The sequence below is a fragment of the Zea mays genome, chromosome 2 (assembly GCF_902167145.1).
Source record: "Zea mays cultivar B73 chromosome 2, Zm-B73-REFERENCE-NAM-5.0, whole genome shotgun sequence".
Taxonomy (NCBI): Eukaryota; Viridiplantae; Streptophyta; class Magnoliopsida; order Poales; family Poaceae; genus Zea; species Zea mays.
In genome coordinates, this window is record NC_050097.1 from 39719800 (window position 1) to 39732895 (window position 13096).

Sequence of the window (13096 nt, forward strand, 5' to 3'; positions counted from 1 at the left end):
ACTACAACGGGGGGCGTAGCTATGCGCTAACGTGTCCGGCAGAGGAGTGCCTAAGCCCTGCGTACATGCCAACGTGGCTATCGAGGGAGAGCTTGGGCCCTGTACACGTGATGGCGTGGCCGTCGGAGGAGCGCCTGAGTCCTGTAGGAGCACAGCTGGCAGTGCGGCAAGGATCCTGCTGACGTCTCCTTGCTGCCGTAAGGGGCTGAGAGCCACCGGCGTCATGGTGCACGCGGGGCACCATCATTACCCGTCGCCGAGGTAAGCCAGATGGGACGCCGGTCTTGTTCCTTGTAGCCTGAGCAGGCTAGGAATAGGGTAATGATGTATCCCCTATTGGCGCGGTCAGTCCGAGCCCAAGGTCGGGCGAGGCGGAGACTTCTCTTGAGGCCGAGGCTGGGGTCGGGCGAGGACGCGATTCCTCCCGAGACCGAGGTTGAGGCCGAGTCCAGGGGTCGGGCGAGGCGGAGACCTCCTCCCGAGGCCGGAGCCTGAGGTCGGGCGAGGCGGAGACCTCCTCCCGAGGCTGGAGCTTGAGGTCGGGCGAGGCGGAGCTTCCTGTTGCGCCCGAGGCTGAACTCGGTGGTTGATCGTGACTTGTTGTCAGTCTTTGCCTGGGTGGTTGACACGGCAGTCGGAGCAGGGCGAGCGGCGCTGTTTTCCTGTCACATCAGACAGTAAAGAAGAGGGGCGAAGTGACTGCGGTCACTTCGGCCTGGTCGACTGAGGCGCGTGTGTCAGAATACGGCGTCAGGCGTCCCCTGCATTGAATGCGCCTGCGAAGTGGTCGGTTGGTGAGGCGGTCTAGCCAAGGTTGCTTCACAACGAAGCCTGCCCGAGCCGGGCTTTGGGAGAGCCGAGGGGGCACCCGCTGCCTGAGGAGGCCCTCGGGCGAGGCGTGAACTCGTCTGGGACTACTGCTCCAGCCCGAGGCTGGGCTCGGGTGAGATCGCGTCCCTTGGGTAGACGAAGCCTTGACTTGGACCGCGCCCGTTAGCTGGTCTGAGGGTGTTTACCAGCCATGATTAGGAGCATTGGGGGTACCCCTAATTATGCTACCCGACAGTAGCCCCCGAGCCTCGAAGGGAGTGTTGGTACTCGCTTGGAGGCTTTTGCCGCATTTTTGGTGAGGGGACCGGCCTTTCTCGGTTTTGGTTTTGTTCTGGTGGGTCCACGCGAGCGCACCCGCTGGGTGTAGCCCCCAAGGCCTCGGAGGAGTGGTTTGACTCCTCCGAGGTCTGAATGCTTTTCGTGGTGCTTCGGTCGGTCTGATCGTTCCCTCATGCGGCCTGGCCGTAGCCTAGGTGCGTGGTTAGGTTCCAAGTTATCAAGCTGGTTTGTTGACGCTGTCAACAGTTTTGGCCGTAGCCGGGTGCGAGAGCAGCCCCCGAGCCTCTGCACGGAGCGAGAGGGCGATCAAGGACTTTCCCGACTTTTATCATACGCCCCTGCGTCGCCCTTCCGCAAGGAGGGGGGGGGGGGGGAGCGCCATGTTGCCCTCGGAGGGCGCCGAACATGGTGTTTCCAGTGAGCTGCTAACGGGTGATCCGAGTGGGCGCCCGTGCCCCGTTCGTTAGGGGTCGGCTGGTGGCCCAGAGGCGCGCTCCAAAAGTACCTGCGGGTGATTCGCCAGACCCAGACCCCTTCGACAGGGTCCAAGGGCTCGATGCCTCCCTCCGGTGGGATTCCGTTACAAATCGTTCCCGCCGGTCTCGAAAATGTCCTAGGGTACCTCGAGAGCGTAGCCCGAGCCTCGACCATGTATCGGACGTACCCAGAGTCATCCCTCACTCTGCGTGCTCTAGGGCGACTGTCGAACCCTTCCGAGGGGCCAGCCTACGAACCCCTGATCAGTAATGGGCACGGAGCCCGAGCGCTCTTGGGTGGTTGTTGAACCCTTTCGAGGGGCCAGCCTTCGAACCCCTGATCAGTAATGGGCTTGAAGTCCGAGTGCTCTGGGGCGACTGTCGAAACCCTTTCGAGGGGCCAGCCTTTGAACCCCTGATCAGTAGGAGGGCTCGGGGCCAGCTTTCTTCGCCGAGAAGGATCCTTTCCACAACATCCCCTTTCCCGGTCCCTGTAGAGAGAGAGAGAGAGGAGAAGGGGAAGGATATGAATTTAAATAAAGTGGCGCACCTTTTTTTGTCACGGTCATTATGGCGAAGGCGAAGCGACGCCCGCCTCGCCTGCCAGAGGTGTTGCCTGCTCCGCCGGGGAGTTAATGCGACAGGACGGGCGATTCGCGTGGCGCCCGTTGCGCGTGCGAGTCGTTCGAGGAACGGGGCACGGGTGCGTCGTCTTCACGCCGTGGGAGAGGGCTCTCCTGTCGCTTCAGGAGGGGACGCGAGCCTGCAGGTGACTTGACTGCTGCTTTCGTTCGTCTGCCACTTCAGTTACTGCCGGCCCACTTTTGGCCATGCCAACCGTCGTGCCTACCCCGCGGCTGACTGACCCGTGGCCGTCGCCTTTAGTTGGCACTGTTGGGTCATGCGCAGGGCTACCTTGAGTCGCGGTACTGGTTCCGCAGTCGAAGAGGCGCAGCATTGGCGCGAGTGGCGGTGTAGCTTCTTGTACGTCGTAACCGGCACGCCGGTTACATGACATGCAGGCCCGCTTCCTTTGCGCTGATCCACCGGATGTGGTCGAAGCCAAAAGGGCGCACGGTCGCGGTGCAGTTGGATGCCCGTCGCGTGGCGGTCCACCCTTTCGACCACCGGTTTCTGCGAAGATGGGAGAGCGCTTGTAACTGTGGGACGGTTACATGCCTCGAGTGCGGCGATTCGCCTTCTTCGTGCTTCGGATCAACTCGTATGACGCGTGGGTCCCAGCCCCCGTGTCGTAGGGGGAGAACCCTGGAGTATGTCAGTGGAGACTTTGCTCGTGACGCCAAGGGGTGCAAGTGAGGAGGTCTACCTATAAAAGGGGGATCGATCCCCCGGGGCAGTGGCCATGCCTTCGTTCTCCCCTCATGTATTGCGCCCTTCCACCTTTCGAGCCCCCAGATGGGGTGCACCAGCATCGCCTTGCTCTTGCTGTCGTTGGAGGAGCACGGCCTCGTGGAGATCGGCACCTTTCGACCATCGCTCGGCTTTAAGGATTTTCGTCGTGCAGCCCGGCTGCATTCCCTCACCAATGGGCAGTTTGGTGGGGAGAAGCAAGCCGGGCTGTGGCCTCCGCCCCGCCCTCAGCTTCAAGGATCGTTGTCATCCTTGCTGAGGCGGAGGAGCGCACCGAGTGGGGGGTTGCCTCCGCATGGGCCGGTAACCCTTTTCTTCCACCAGCGTTTGGGGGAGAAAGGCATCCTCCAGCCCTGCGGAGGCGTCCTCCAGCCATGCGGGGGAAGGTGAACTGCTGCTCCCCGAACAGGGTGCAACTTTCCGTCCTTCGTCCGGGCGGCGGTCGTGCCGCGCGCGGGCCGGCCACGTCCAGGTCCTCCTCGCACCGTCAGCCGCGCCGAGGGGTCGCCCAACACGTCGTACGCCGCGAGGGCGGTGCTCGTGTTCTGGGGCAGCCTCGGCGAGGACGGGAGTGAGGACCTGCCGGTGTGCTTTGGGGCGGCCGCTGTTCGCCGGCGCGGTGTCGGTGGGTTAGAACCCACGGTCGGCGCCCTCCAACTCTTCGGCCTTAGCGGCTTATCCTCGCCCCTCGTGTGGGGACGTGGGCGAGGGCCTCTTCACAGCAGCGTTTTTCCTGAGGTCATCGCTGCTGCTATTTAGCCACCCAAGGTGGAGGTCGTTGTCTCTGCTGCTGTAGAGGTCACCGGCAAGCCACTTGGAGTTCGTCATCCCGCGGCCCCCCTGGTGTGGAGGTTGTTCATACCCGCGGGAGCGGAACCGGAGTCCCGTTCGTAAGGAGATATACCGGGTTTTTGCCGGAGCAAAATGTAACCGCTTCAAGTACTTAGACATTTGTCGTAGGTCGGGAGAACCGTCGAGGGTTCTGCCGACGTCTAAGTCTGTGTAGCATAGTTACCCCAAGTATACGTGTTGTTCTTTGTGGCTGTCGAGGCCTGAACATTTGGGTATTTCGAGTATAAAGCTGTGTTCCTTCCTCATTCCGAGCACTGGGACTTGCCTGTTGGCTAGTCGAACCACTTAACCGAGCGTGAGTTGCCTTTCGCGGAAGGTGACGAGTGAGGTATCCGTATCCCAGAGGCATAGGAGTCCCTCGGCTCGGTCGGCCTTGCCGCTCTAGGCCTCTCTTGCTCAGTTTTTAGAACCCTCGGTTGCTCTGCGATGAGCCGGAGCCGGAGGCAGCGGTGTTAGCGCAGACAGAGGTGGAGTCAGCTCGGAAAGAGGCTTCGTCGACGCGGGAGCTGGCGGCTTCCCAGACCGAGGAAGATGTGGCAGCAGCCGCTGGAGCTTGGCCAAGACATCCGCTGGCGTGGTGCTGGTGTCCTCCCTTAGGTGGAGGTCCTTTCGCCCGGGTCGCCGTCCGAGGCCGGGCCAGGTTCCGCCGAGGCTGGAAACAACGCTTAGGGTGCTGCTGCCCCCCCTGCCGATGCCCGAACCTGCAGGAACAGTTTGTCTGTAGCATGCACATGTTTTTTCGCGGCCGTCGAGGCCTAAACACTTTATCGTCGTGTTAAAAAGCTACGTCTTCTTTCCTCTTATTTTGAGTATCACAACTTGTCTATCAATAGCAGAATCGTTTATCCAAGCGAGAGTTACTTCTCACGGAAGGTGATGAGTGAGGTAGCCGTATCCCAGAGGCGTAAGAGTTCCTTGGCTCGGTCGGCCTTGCCGCTTACGTGCACTCTTACTTGGTCGTCGGATTCCGTTATTGATACAGTCGAGAAGGCACGAAAGTCGTTTTCTACCCGAGTGTTTGGACTTGTCTGGTAGCGGGATCGCTTATCCGAGTGTGAGTTACTTCTCGCGGAAGGTGATGAGTGAGGTATCCGTATCCCAGAGGCGTAGGAGTCCCTCGGCTCGATCGGCCTTGCTGCTTATGTGTACTCTCGTCGTTCTCAGGATCCCGCTATCGATATGGAAGTCGAAAGCACAAAGGTCGTTTTCGTAGAAAATTTTTCCGAGGAAAATTTTGACGCAGAGGGGGTTCCCCCCTTCTAGCCCCCGAGGGAGGGTCGGGCTTTGTTGAGGCAAGGCCGACCCTTCCTTGATGGTTAGACTTTGTGTATGTAAACGAGGTACATGAATGACTTAAAACATCTTAAGGGTAGAAGCGATGTAGCTGTTGGATGTTCCAAGCGTTGCCGTAGACCTCGCCTTGGTCGTTGGCTAGCTTGTATGTTCCGGGCTTCAAAATCTTGGCGATGATGAAGGGCCCTTCCCAGGGAGGAGTGAGCTTGTGGTGCCCTCAGGCGTCCTATCGCAGACGAAGCACCAAGTCTCCTACTTGGAAGCCTCGGGGCCGAACGCTTCGGGCGTGGTAGCGCCGCAGCGACTGCTGGTACCGTGCCGAATGTAGTAAGGCGACGTCCCGAGCCTCCTCGAGCTGGTCCAGCGAGTCCTCTCGGCTGGTCTGGTTGCTTCGGTCGTCGTACGCCCTGGTCCTCAGGGAGCCGTATTCTAAGTCCGTGGGGAGGACGGCCTCGGCCCCATAGACTAGAAAAAATGGCGAGAAACCCGTTGCTCGGCTCGACGTCGTCCTCAGACTCCAGACTACCGAGGGTAGCTCTTTCATCCATCGCTTGCCGAACTTGTTGAGGTCGTTGTAGATCCTCGGTTTGAGTCCCTGCAAAATCATACCGTTGGCGCGCTCCACCTGCCCATTCGTCATGGGGTGAGCCACGACGGCCCAGTCCACACGGATGTGGTGGTCGTCGCAGAAGCCCAGGAACTTTTTTCCGGTGAACTGCGTGCCGTTGTCGGTGATGATGGAGTTTGGGACCCCGAATCGATGGATGATGTTGGTGAAGAACGCCACCTCCTGCTCGGACCTGATGCTGGTCAAGGGTCGGACCTCGATCCACTTGGAGAATTTGTCGATGGCGACCAGCAGGTGCGAGAAGCCCTTGGGTGCCTTCTGCAAGGGACCGACGAGGTCTAGACCCCACACAGCAAACGGCCAGGTGATGGGTATCGTCTGCAAGGCCTGAGCGGGCAGATGCGTCTGCTTTGCGTAGAATTGACACCCCCGGCAGGAGCGTACAATCCTAGTGGCGTCGGCCACCGCGGTTGGCCAATAGAAACCTTGTAGGAAGGCATTTCCCACGAGGGCTCGAGGTGCTGCATGGTGACCGCAAGCCCCCGAGTGTATTTCTCGCAACAGCTCTTGTCCTTGGGCGATGGATATGCATCGTTGGAGGATGCCCGAGGGGCTGTGGTGATAGAGCTTCTTTTCATCACCCAGCAAGATGAATGACTTGGCGTGCCGAGCCAGCCGCCGAGCTTTGGTCTTGTCGAGGGGAAGCTCCCCTTGGAGGAGATATTCCAGACCCGGGGTCTGCCAGTTTGGATCTGGCGTGACCCCATTCTGTTCCTCCTTGACAGGCAAGGCCTCTTCCTCGATGGCCGAGGGTGAAAGGGAAATGTGCCCTTGGGCCATTTCTAAGTATTTTGGTGATTGAGTGTCAACACAAGTGCTTAAATGTGAATCAATGCCCATGGATGAACAAAGTGCAAATCTAGAGCAAAGGTATGTTTCTAAGTCTTAGTACATTGGTTTTGTGTACTAATATACTTGTCTAAGTATTAGAAACAGGAAGAAGAAGAAGAGAAGAAAGTTGGCTGTGTACAGCCAACATGCTGTTTCGGTCTGGGGCACCGGACTGTCCGGTGGTGCACCGGACAGTGTCCGGTGCGCCAGGCTGCCTCGGCCTAAGAGGCCGCTCTCGGGAATTTGCTGACGGCGTACGGCTAAAATTCACCGGACTGTCCGGTGTGCAGCGGACTGTCCGGTGAGCCAACGGTCGGCAGGGCCAACGGTCGGCCGCGCGATCTGCGCGGGACACGTGGCCAAGCCAACGGTCGGAAGGGGGCACCGGACTGTCCGGTGTGCACCGGACATGTCCGGTGCGCCAACGGCTCCCGCATCTGCAACGGTCGGCTTCGCCAATTAAGGAAAGGAATCGGGCACCGGACACTGTCCGGTGTGCACCGGACTGTTCGGTGCGCCCGACGACAGAAGGCAAAGATGGCCTTCCAGATTTGTTCTCAACGGCTCCTAGCTGCCTTGGGGCTATAAAAGGGACCCCTAGGCGCATGGAGGAGTACACCAAGCAACCTTTGAGCATTCTTGATCATCCACACTCAGTCTTTGCGCATCCGTTTGTGATTCTAAGTGATTCGAGCTCCGTTCTTGTGAGAAACTGTGAGATAGTCTTTGAGCTCGATTCTTGGCCGTGTGTGTGCGCATTTCGCTGTGGATTTGTGTGTGTTGCTTCCCTCCCTTACTCCATGCTTCTTTGTGAATCTTAAGTGTAAGGGCGAGAGACTCCAATTTGTGGAGATTCCTCGCGAGTGGGATAAAGATAAGCAAGGCAAAAACACCGTGGTATTCAAGTGGGTCTTTGGACCGCTTGAGAGGGGTTGATTGCAACCCTCGTCCGTTGGGACGCCACAACGTGGAGTAGGCAAGTTTTGTACTTGGCCGAACCACGGGATAAATCACCGTGTCTTCCCTGTGTTAAATTCTTTGTGATTGTCATATTGTGCAAGATCTCCTCTTTAGCCACTTGGCAATTATTGTGCTAACCCTTAACAAGTTTTTGTGGCTATAAGTTAAGTTTTTACAGGATCACCTATTCACCCCCCCTCTAGGTGCTCTCAATTGGTATCAGAGCCGTTCTCTTCACAAAGGGACTTACCGCCCGAAGAGATGGATCCTAAGGGGAAGGGAATCGTGATCAACGACAAAGAAAAGGAATCCTTCGTCAACGAGCCGAAGGACGACAAGCCTACCGACTCCGGCTCGGGGCATAGACGGAAGGAAGGGAAGAAGAAGAAGAAGACAAGGCGCATCAAGGAGATCATCTACTACGACGATAGTGATGAGTCTACTTCTTCCCAAAAGGATGATGACAACGACTACAAAAAGACGGTCAATTCGAACTTTTCATTTGATTATTCTCGTATTCAACATAGTTCGAATTCGCATTTGCTTTCCATTCCTCTTGGCAAACCTCCACACTTCGATGGGGAGGACTACGGATTTTGGAGTCACAAAATGCGTAGTCACTTATTCTCTCTCCATCCAAGCATATGGGAGATTGTGGAGAATGGAATGAAATTTGATAGCTCGGATAGCCCTATGCTTATAAATGAACAAATTCATAGAAATGCACAAGCTACTACTGTTCTCTTAGCATCTTTGTGCAGGGAAGAGTACAATAAGGTGAGCGGCTTGGACAATGCCAAGCAGATATGGGACACCCTCAAGATCTCTCACGAGGGGAACGACATCACCATGCTCACCAAGATAGAGTTGGTGGAGGGCGAGCTTGGACGATTCGCCATGATAAGGGGAGAGGAGCCAACTCAAACTTACAACCGGCTCAAGACCCTTATCAACAAAATAAGGAGCTACGGAAGCACGCGTTGGACGGATCACGACGTCGTCCGCCTATTGCTCAGGTCATTTACCGTTCTTGATCCTCATCTCGTGAACAATATTCGTGAGAATCCCAGGTACACGAAGATGACGCCCGAGGAGGTACTCGGAAAATTCGTAAGCGGGCGGATGATGATCAAGGAGGCAAGATACGTCGACGACGCCTTGAATGGTCCGATCAACGAGCCTCAACCCATTGCTCTCAAGGCAACAAGGAGCAAGGAGGCGCTACCCAGCAAGGTGGCACAAATTGAGGCTGCCGGTCTTAATGATGAAGAGATGGCCCTCATCATTAAAAGATTCAAGACGGCGCTAAAAGGTCGAAAGGGACAGCCAAGCAAGGCCAAGACCAAGGGAAAGCGATCATGCTTCAAATGCGGTAAGCTTGGTCATTTTATTGCTAACTGTCCCGAAAATGATAGTGACCAGGAGCAAGGGAAAAATGGGAAGAGAGAGAACAAGAAGGTTTACAAGAAGGCCAAAGGCGAAGCACACCTTGGAAAAGAGTGGGATTCGGATTGCTCTTCGTCCGACTCCGACGACGAAGGACTCGCCGCCACTGCCTTCAACAAATCGGCTCTCTTCCCCAACGAGCGTCACACTTGCCTCATGGCAAGGGAAAAGAAGGTAATCACTCGTAATGCTAATACTTATGATTCTTCTAGTGATGATGAATCTAGTGAGGATGAAATTGATTACTCTAGTTTATTCAAAGGATTGGATAGAACTAAGATAGCTAAGATTAATGAGTTGATTGATGCCTTAAATGAAAAGGATAGAATCTTAGAGAAACAAGAAGACCTTTTATATGAAGAACATGATAAATTTGTTAGTGCACAAAATTCACTTGCTCTAGAAGTTAAAAGAAATGGAATACTTTCTTGTGAACTTTCTACTTGTAATGAAACCATTTCTTCTTTAAAAGGTGAAATTAATGTTTTAACTGCTAAACTAGAAGTAGCAAGTAACTCTTGTGTTGAAAATATTACAATTTGCACTAGGTGTAAGGATTTTGATGTTAAGGCTTGTAGTGAACACTTAGTTTCAATTTCAAAACTAAATGATGAAGTGGCTAGTCTTAATGCTCAACTTAAGACTAGCAAGAGTGAAGTTGATAAAATAAAATTTGCAAGGGATGCCTACACGGTGGGTAGACACCCCTCAATTAAGGATGGTCTTGGCTTCAAGAGAGAGGCCAAGAACTTAACAAACCATAAGGCTCCCATCTTCGTCAAGGAGAAAGGGAAGGCCCCTATGGCTAGTAGTGCTAAAAGGAACCATGCTTTCTTATACCATGATAGGAGACATGCTTATAATGATTTTGATTCACATGTTTATGATTCTCATGCCATGTTTGCTTCTAGTTCTTCCTATAAGCATGAGAGAGATATGTGTAGGAGAAATGTTGTGCATATGCCTAGGAGAAATTTTGCTCATGTTCCTAGAAAAGTTGTGAACAAACCTTCTACCATTTATTATGCTTGCAATGCTCCCTTTGCTATTTGTAGAAAGGGTAAGAAGGTAATTGCTAGGAAATTAGGGGCAAGATGCAAGGGAGATAAAACTTGCATTTGGGTCCCTAAGGATATATGTGCTAACCTTGTAGGACCCAACATGAGTTGGGTACCTAAGTCCCAAGCCTAAATTTGCCTTGCAGGTTTATGCATCCGGGGGTTCAAGCTGGATTATCGACAGCGGATGCACAAACCATATGACGGGGGAGAAGAAGATGTTCACTTCCTACGTCAAGAATAAGGATTCCCAAGATTCAATTATATTCGGTGATGGGAATCAAGGCAAGGTAAAAGGGTTAGGTAAAGTTGCAATTTCTAATGAGCATTCTATCTCTAATGTATTTTTAGTAGAGAGTCTTGGATATAATTTGCTATCTGTTAGTCAATTATGTCATATGGGATATAACTGTCTATTTACAAATGTAGATGTGTCTGTCTTTAGAAGAAGCGATGGTTCATTAGCTTTTAAGGGTGTATTAGACGGCAAACTTTATTTAGTTGATTTTGCAAAAGAAGAGGCCGGTCTAGATGCATGCTTAATAGCTAAGACTAGCATGGGCTGGCTGTGGCATCGCCGCTTAGCACATGTGGGGATGAAGAACCTTCACAAGCTTCTAAAGGGAGAACACGTGATAGGTTTGACTAACGTGCATTTCGAAAAAGATAGACCTTGTGCAGCTTGTCAAGCAGGTAAACAAGTGGGAGGAGCGCATCACAGCAAGAATGTGATGACCACTTCAAGACCCCTGGAGCTGCTGCATATGGACCTCTTCGGACCCGTCGCCTATCTGAGCATAGGAGGGAGTAAGTATGGTTTAGTTATTGTTGATGACTTTTCCCGCTTCACTTGGGTGTTCTTTTTGCAGGATAAGCCTGAAACCCAAGGGACCCTCAAGCGCTTCCTCAGGAGAGCTCAAAATGAGTTTGAGCTCAAGGTGAAGAAGATAAGGAGCGACAACGGGTCCGAATTCAAGAACCTTCAAGTGGAGAAATTTCTTGAGGAGGAAGGGATCAAGCACGAGTTCTCCGCTCCCTACACACCACAGCAAAATGGTGTGGTAGAGAGGAAGAACAGGACGCTAATCGATATGGCGAGGACAATGCTTGGAGAATTCAAGACCCCCGAGTGTTTCTGGTCGGAAGCCGTGAACACGGCTTGCCACGCCATCAACAGGGTCTACCTTCATCGCCTCCTCAAGAAGACTTCGTATGAGCTTCTAACCGGTAACAAACCCAATGTATCTTACTTTCGTGTATTTGGGAGCAAGTGCTACATTCTAGTGAAGAAAGGTAGAAATTCTAAGTTTGCTCCCAAAGCTGTAGAAGGGTTTTTGTTAGGTTATGACTCAAATACAAAGGCGTATAGAGTCTTCAACAAATCATCGGGTTTGGTTGAAGTCTCTAGCGACGTTGTATTTGATGAGACTAATGGCTCTCCAAGAGAGCAAGTTGTTGATTGTGATGATGTAGATGAAGAAGATGTTCCGACGGCCGCTATACGAACCATGGCGATTGGAGAAGTACGGCCACAGGAACAAGATGAACGAGATCAACCTTCTTCCTCAACTATGGTGCATCCCCCAACCGAAGATGACGAACAGGTACCTCGAGTGGAGGCGCTTGATCAAGGTGGAGCACAAGATGATCAAGGAATGGAGGAAGAAGCGCAACCGGCACCTCCAACCCAAGTTCGAGCGATGATTCAAAGGGACCATCCCGTCGACCAAATTCTGGGTGATATTAGCAAGGGAGTAACTACTCGATCTCGATTAGTTAATTTTTGTGAGCATTACTCCTTTGTCTCTTCTATTGAGCCTTTCAGGGTAGAGGAGGCCTTGCTAGATCCAGACTGGGTGTTGGCCATGCAGGAGGAGCTCAACAACTTCAAGCGCAATGAAGTTTGGACACTGGTGCCTCGTCCGAAGCAAAATGTTGTGGGAACCAAGTGGGTGTTCCGCAACAAACAGGACGAGCACGGGGTGGTGACGAGGAACAAGGCTCGACTTGTGGCAAAAGGTTATGCCCAAGTCGCAGGTTTGGACTTTGAGGAGACTTTTGCTCCTGTGGCTAGGCTAGAGTCAATTTGTATCTTGCTAGCATATGCCGCTCACCATTCTTTCAGGTTGTACCAAATGGATGTGAAGAGCGCTTTCCTCAACGGGCCAATCAAGGAGGAGGTGTACGTGGAGCAACCCCCTGGCTTCGAGGATGAACGGTACCCCGACCACGTGTGTAAGCTCTCTAAGGCGCTCTATGGACTTAAGCAAGCCCCAAGAGCATGGTATGAATGCCTTAGAGACTTTTTAATTGCTAATGCTTTCAAGGTTGGGAAAGCCGATCCAACTCTCTTTACAAAGACATGTGATGGTGATTTGTTTGTGTGCCAAATTTATGTCGATGACATAATATTTGGTTCTACTAACCAAAAGTCTTGTGAAGAGTTTAGCAGGGTGATGACGCAGAAGTTCGAGATGTCAATGATGGGCGAGTTGAACTACTTCCTTGGGTTCCAAGTGAAGCAACTCAAGGACGGCACCTTCATCTCCCAAACGAAGTACACGCAAGATCTGCTAAAGCGGTTTGGGATGAAGGACGCCAAGCCCGCAAAGACTCCGATGGGGACAGACGGACACACCGACCTCAACAAAGGAGGTAAGTCCGTTGATCAAAAAGCATACCGGTCAATGATAGGTTCTTTGCTTTACTTATGTGCTAGTAGGCCGGATATTATGCTTAGCGTATGCATGTGTGCTAGATTTCAATCCGATCCTAAGGAGTGTCACTTAGTGGCGGTGAAGCGAATTCTTAGATATTTGGTTGCTACGCCTTGCTTCGGGCTCTGGTATCCAAAGGGGTCTACCTTTGACTTAGTTGGATACTCAGACTCCGACTATGCTGGATGTAAGGTCGATAGGAAGAGTACATCGGGGACGTGCCAATTCTTAGGAAGGTCCCTGGTGTCATGGAACTCTAAGAAACAAACCTCCGTTGCCCTATCCACCGCTGAGGCCGAGTACGTTGCCGCAGGTCAGTGTTGCTCGCAACTACTTTGGATGAGGCAAACCCTC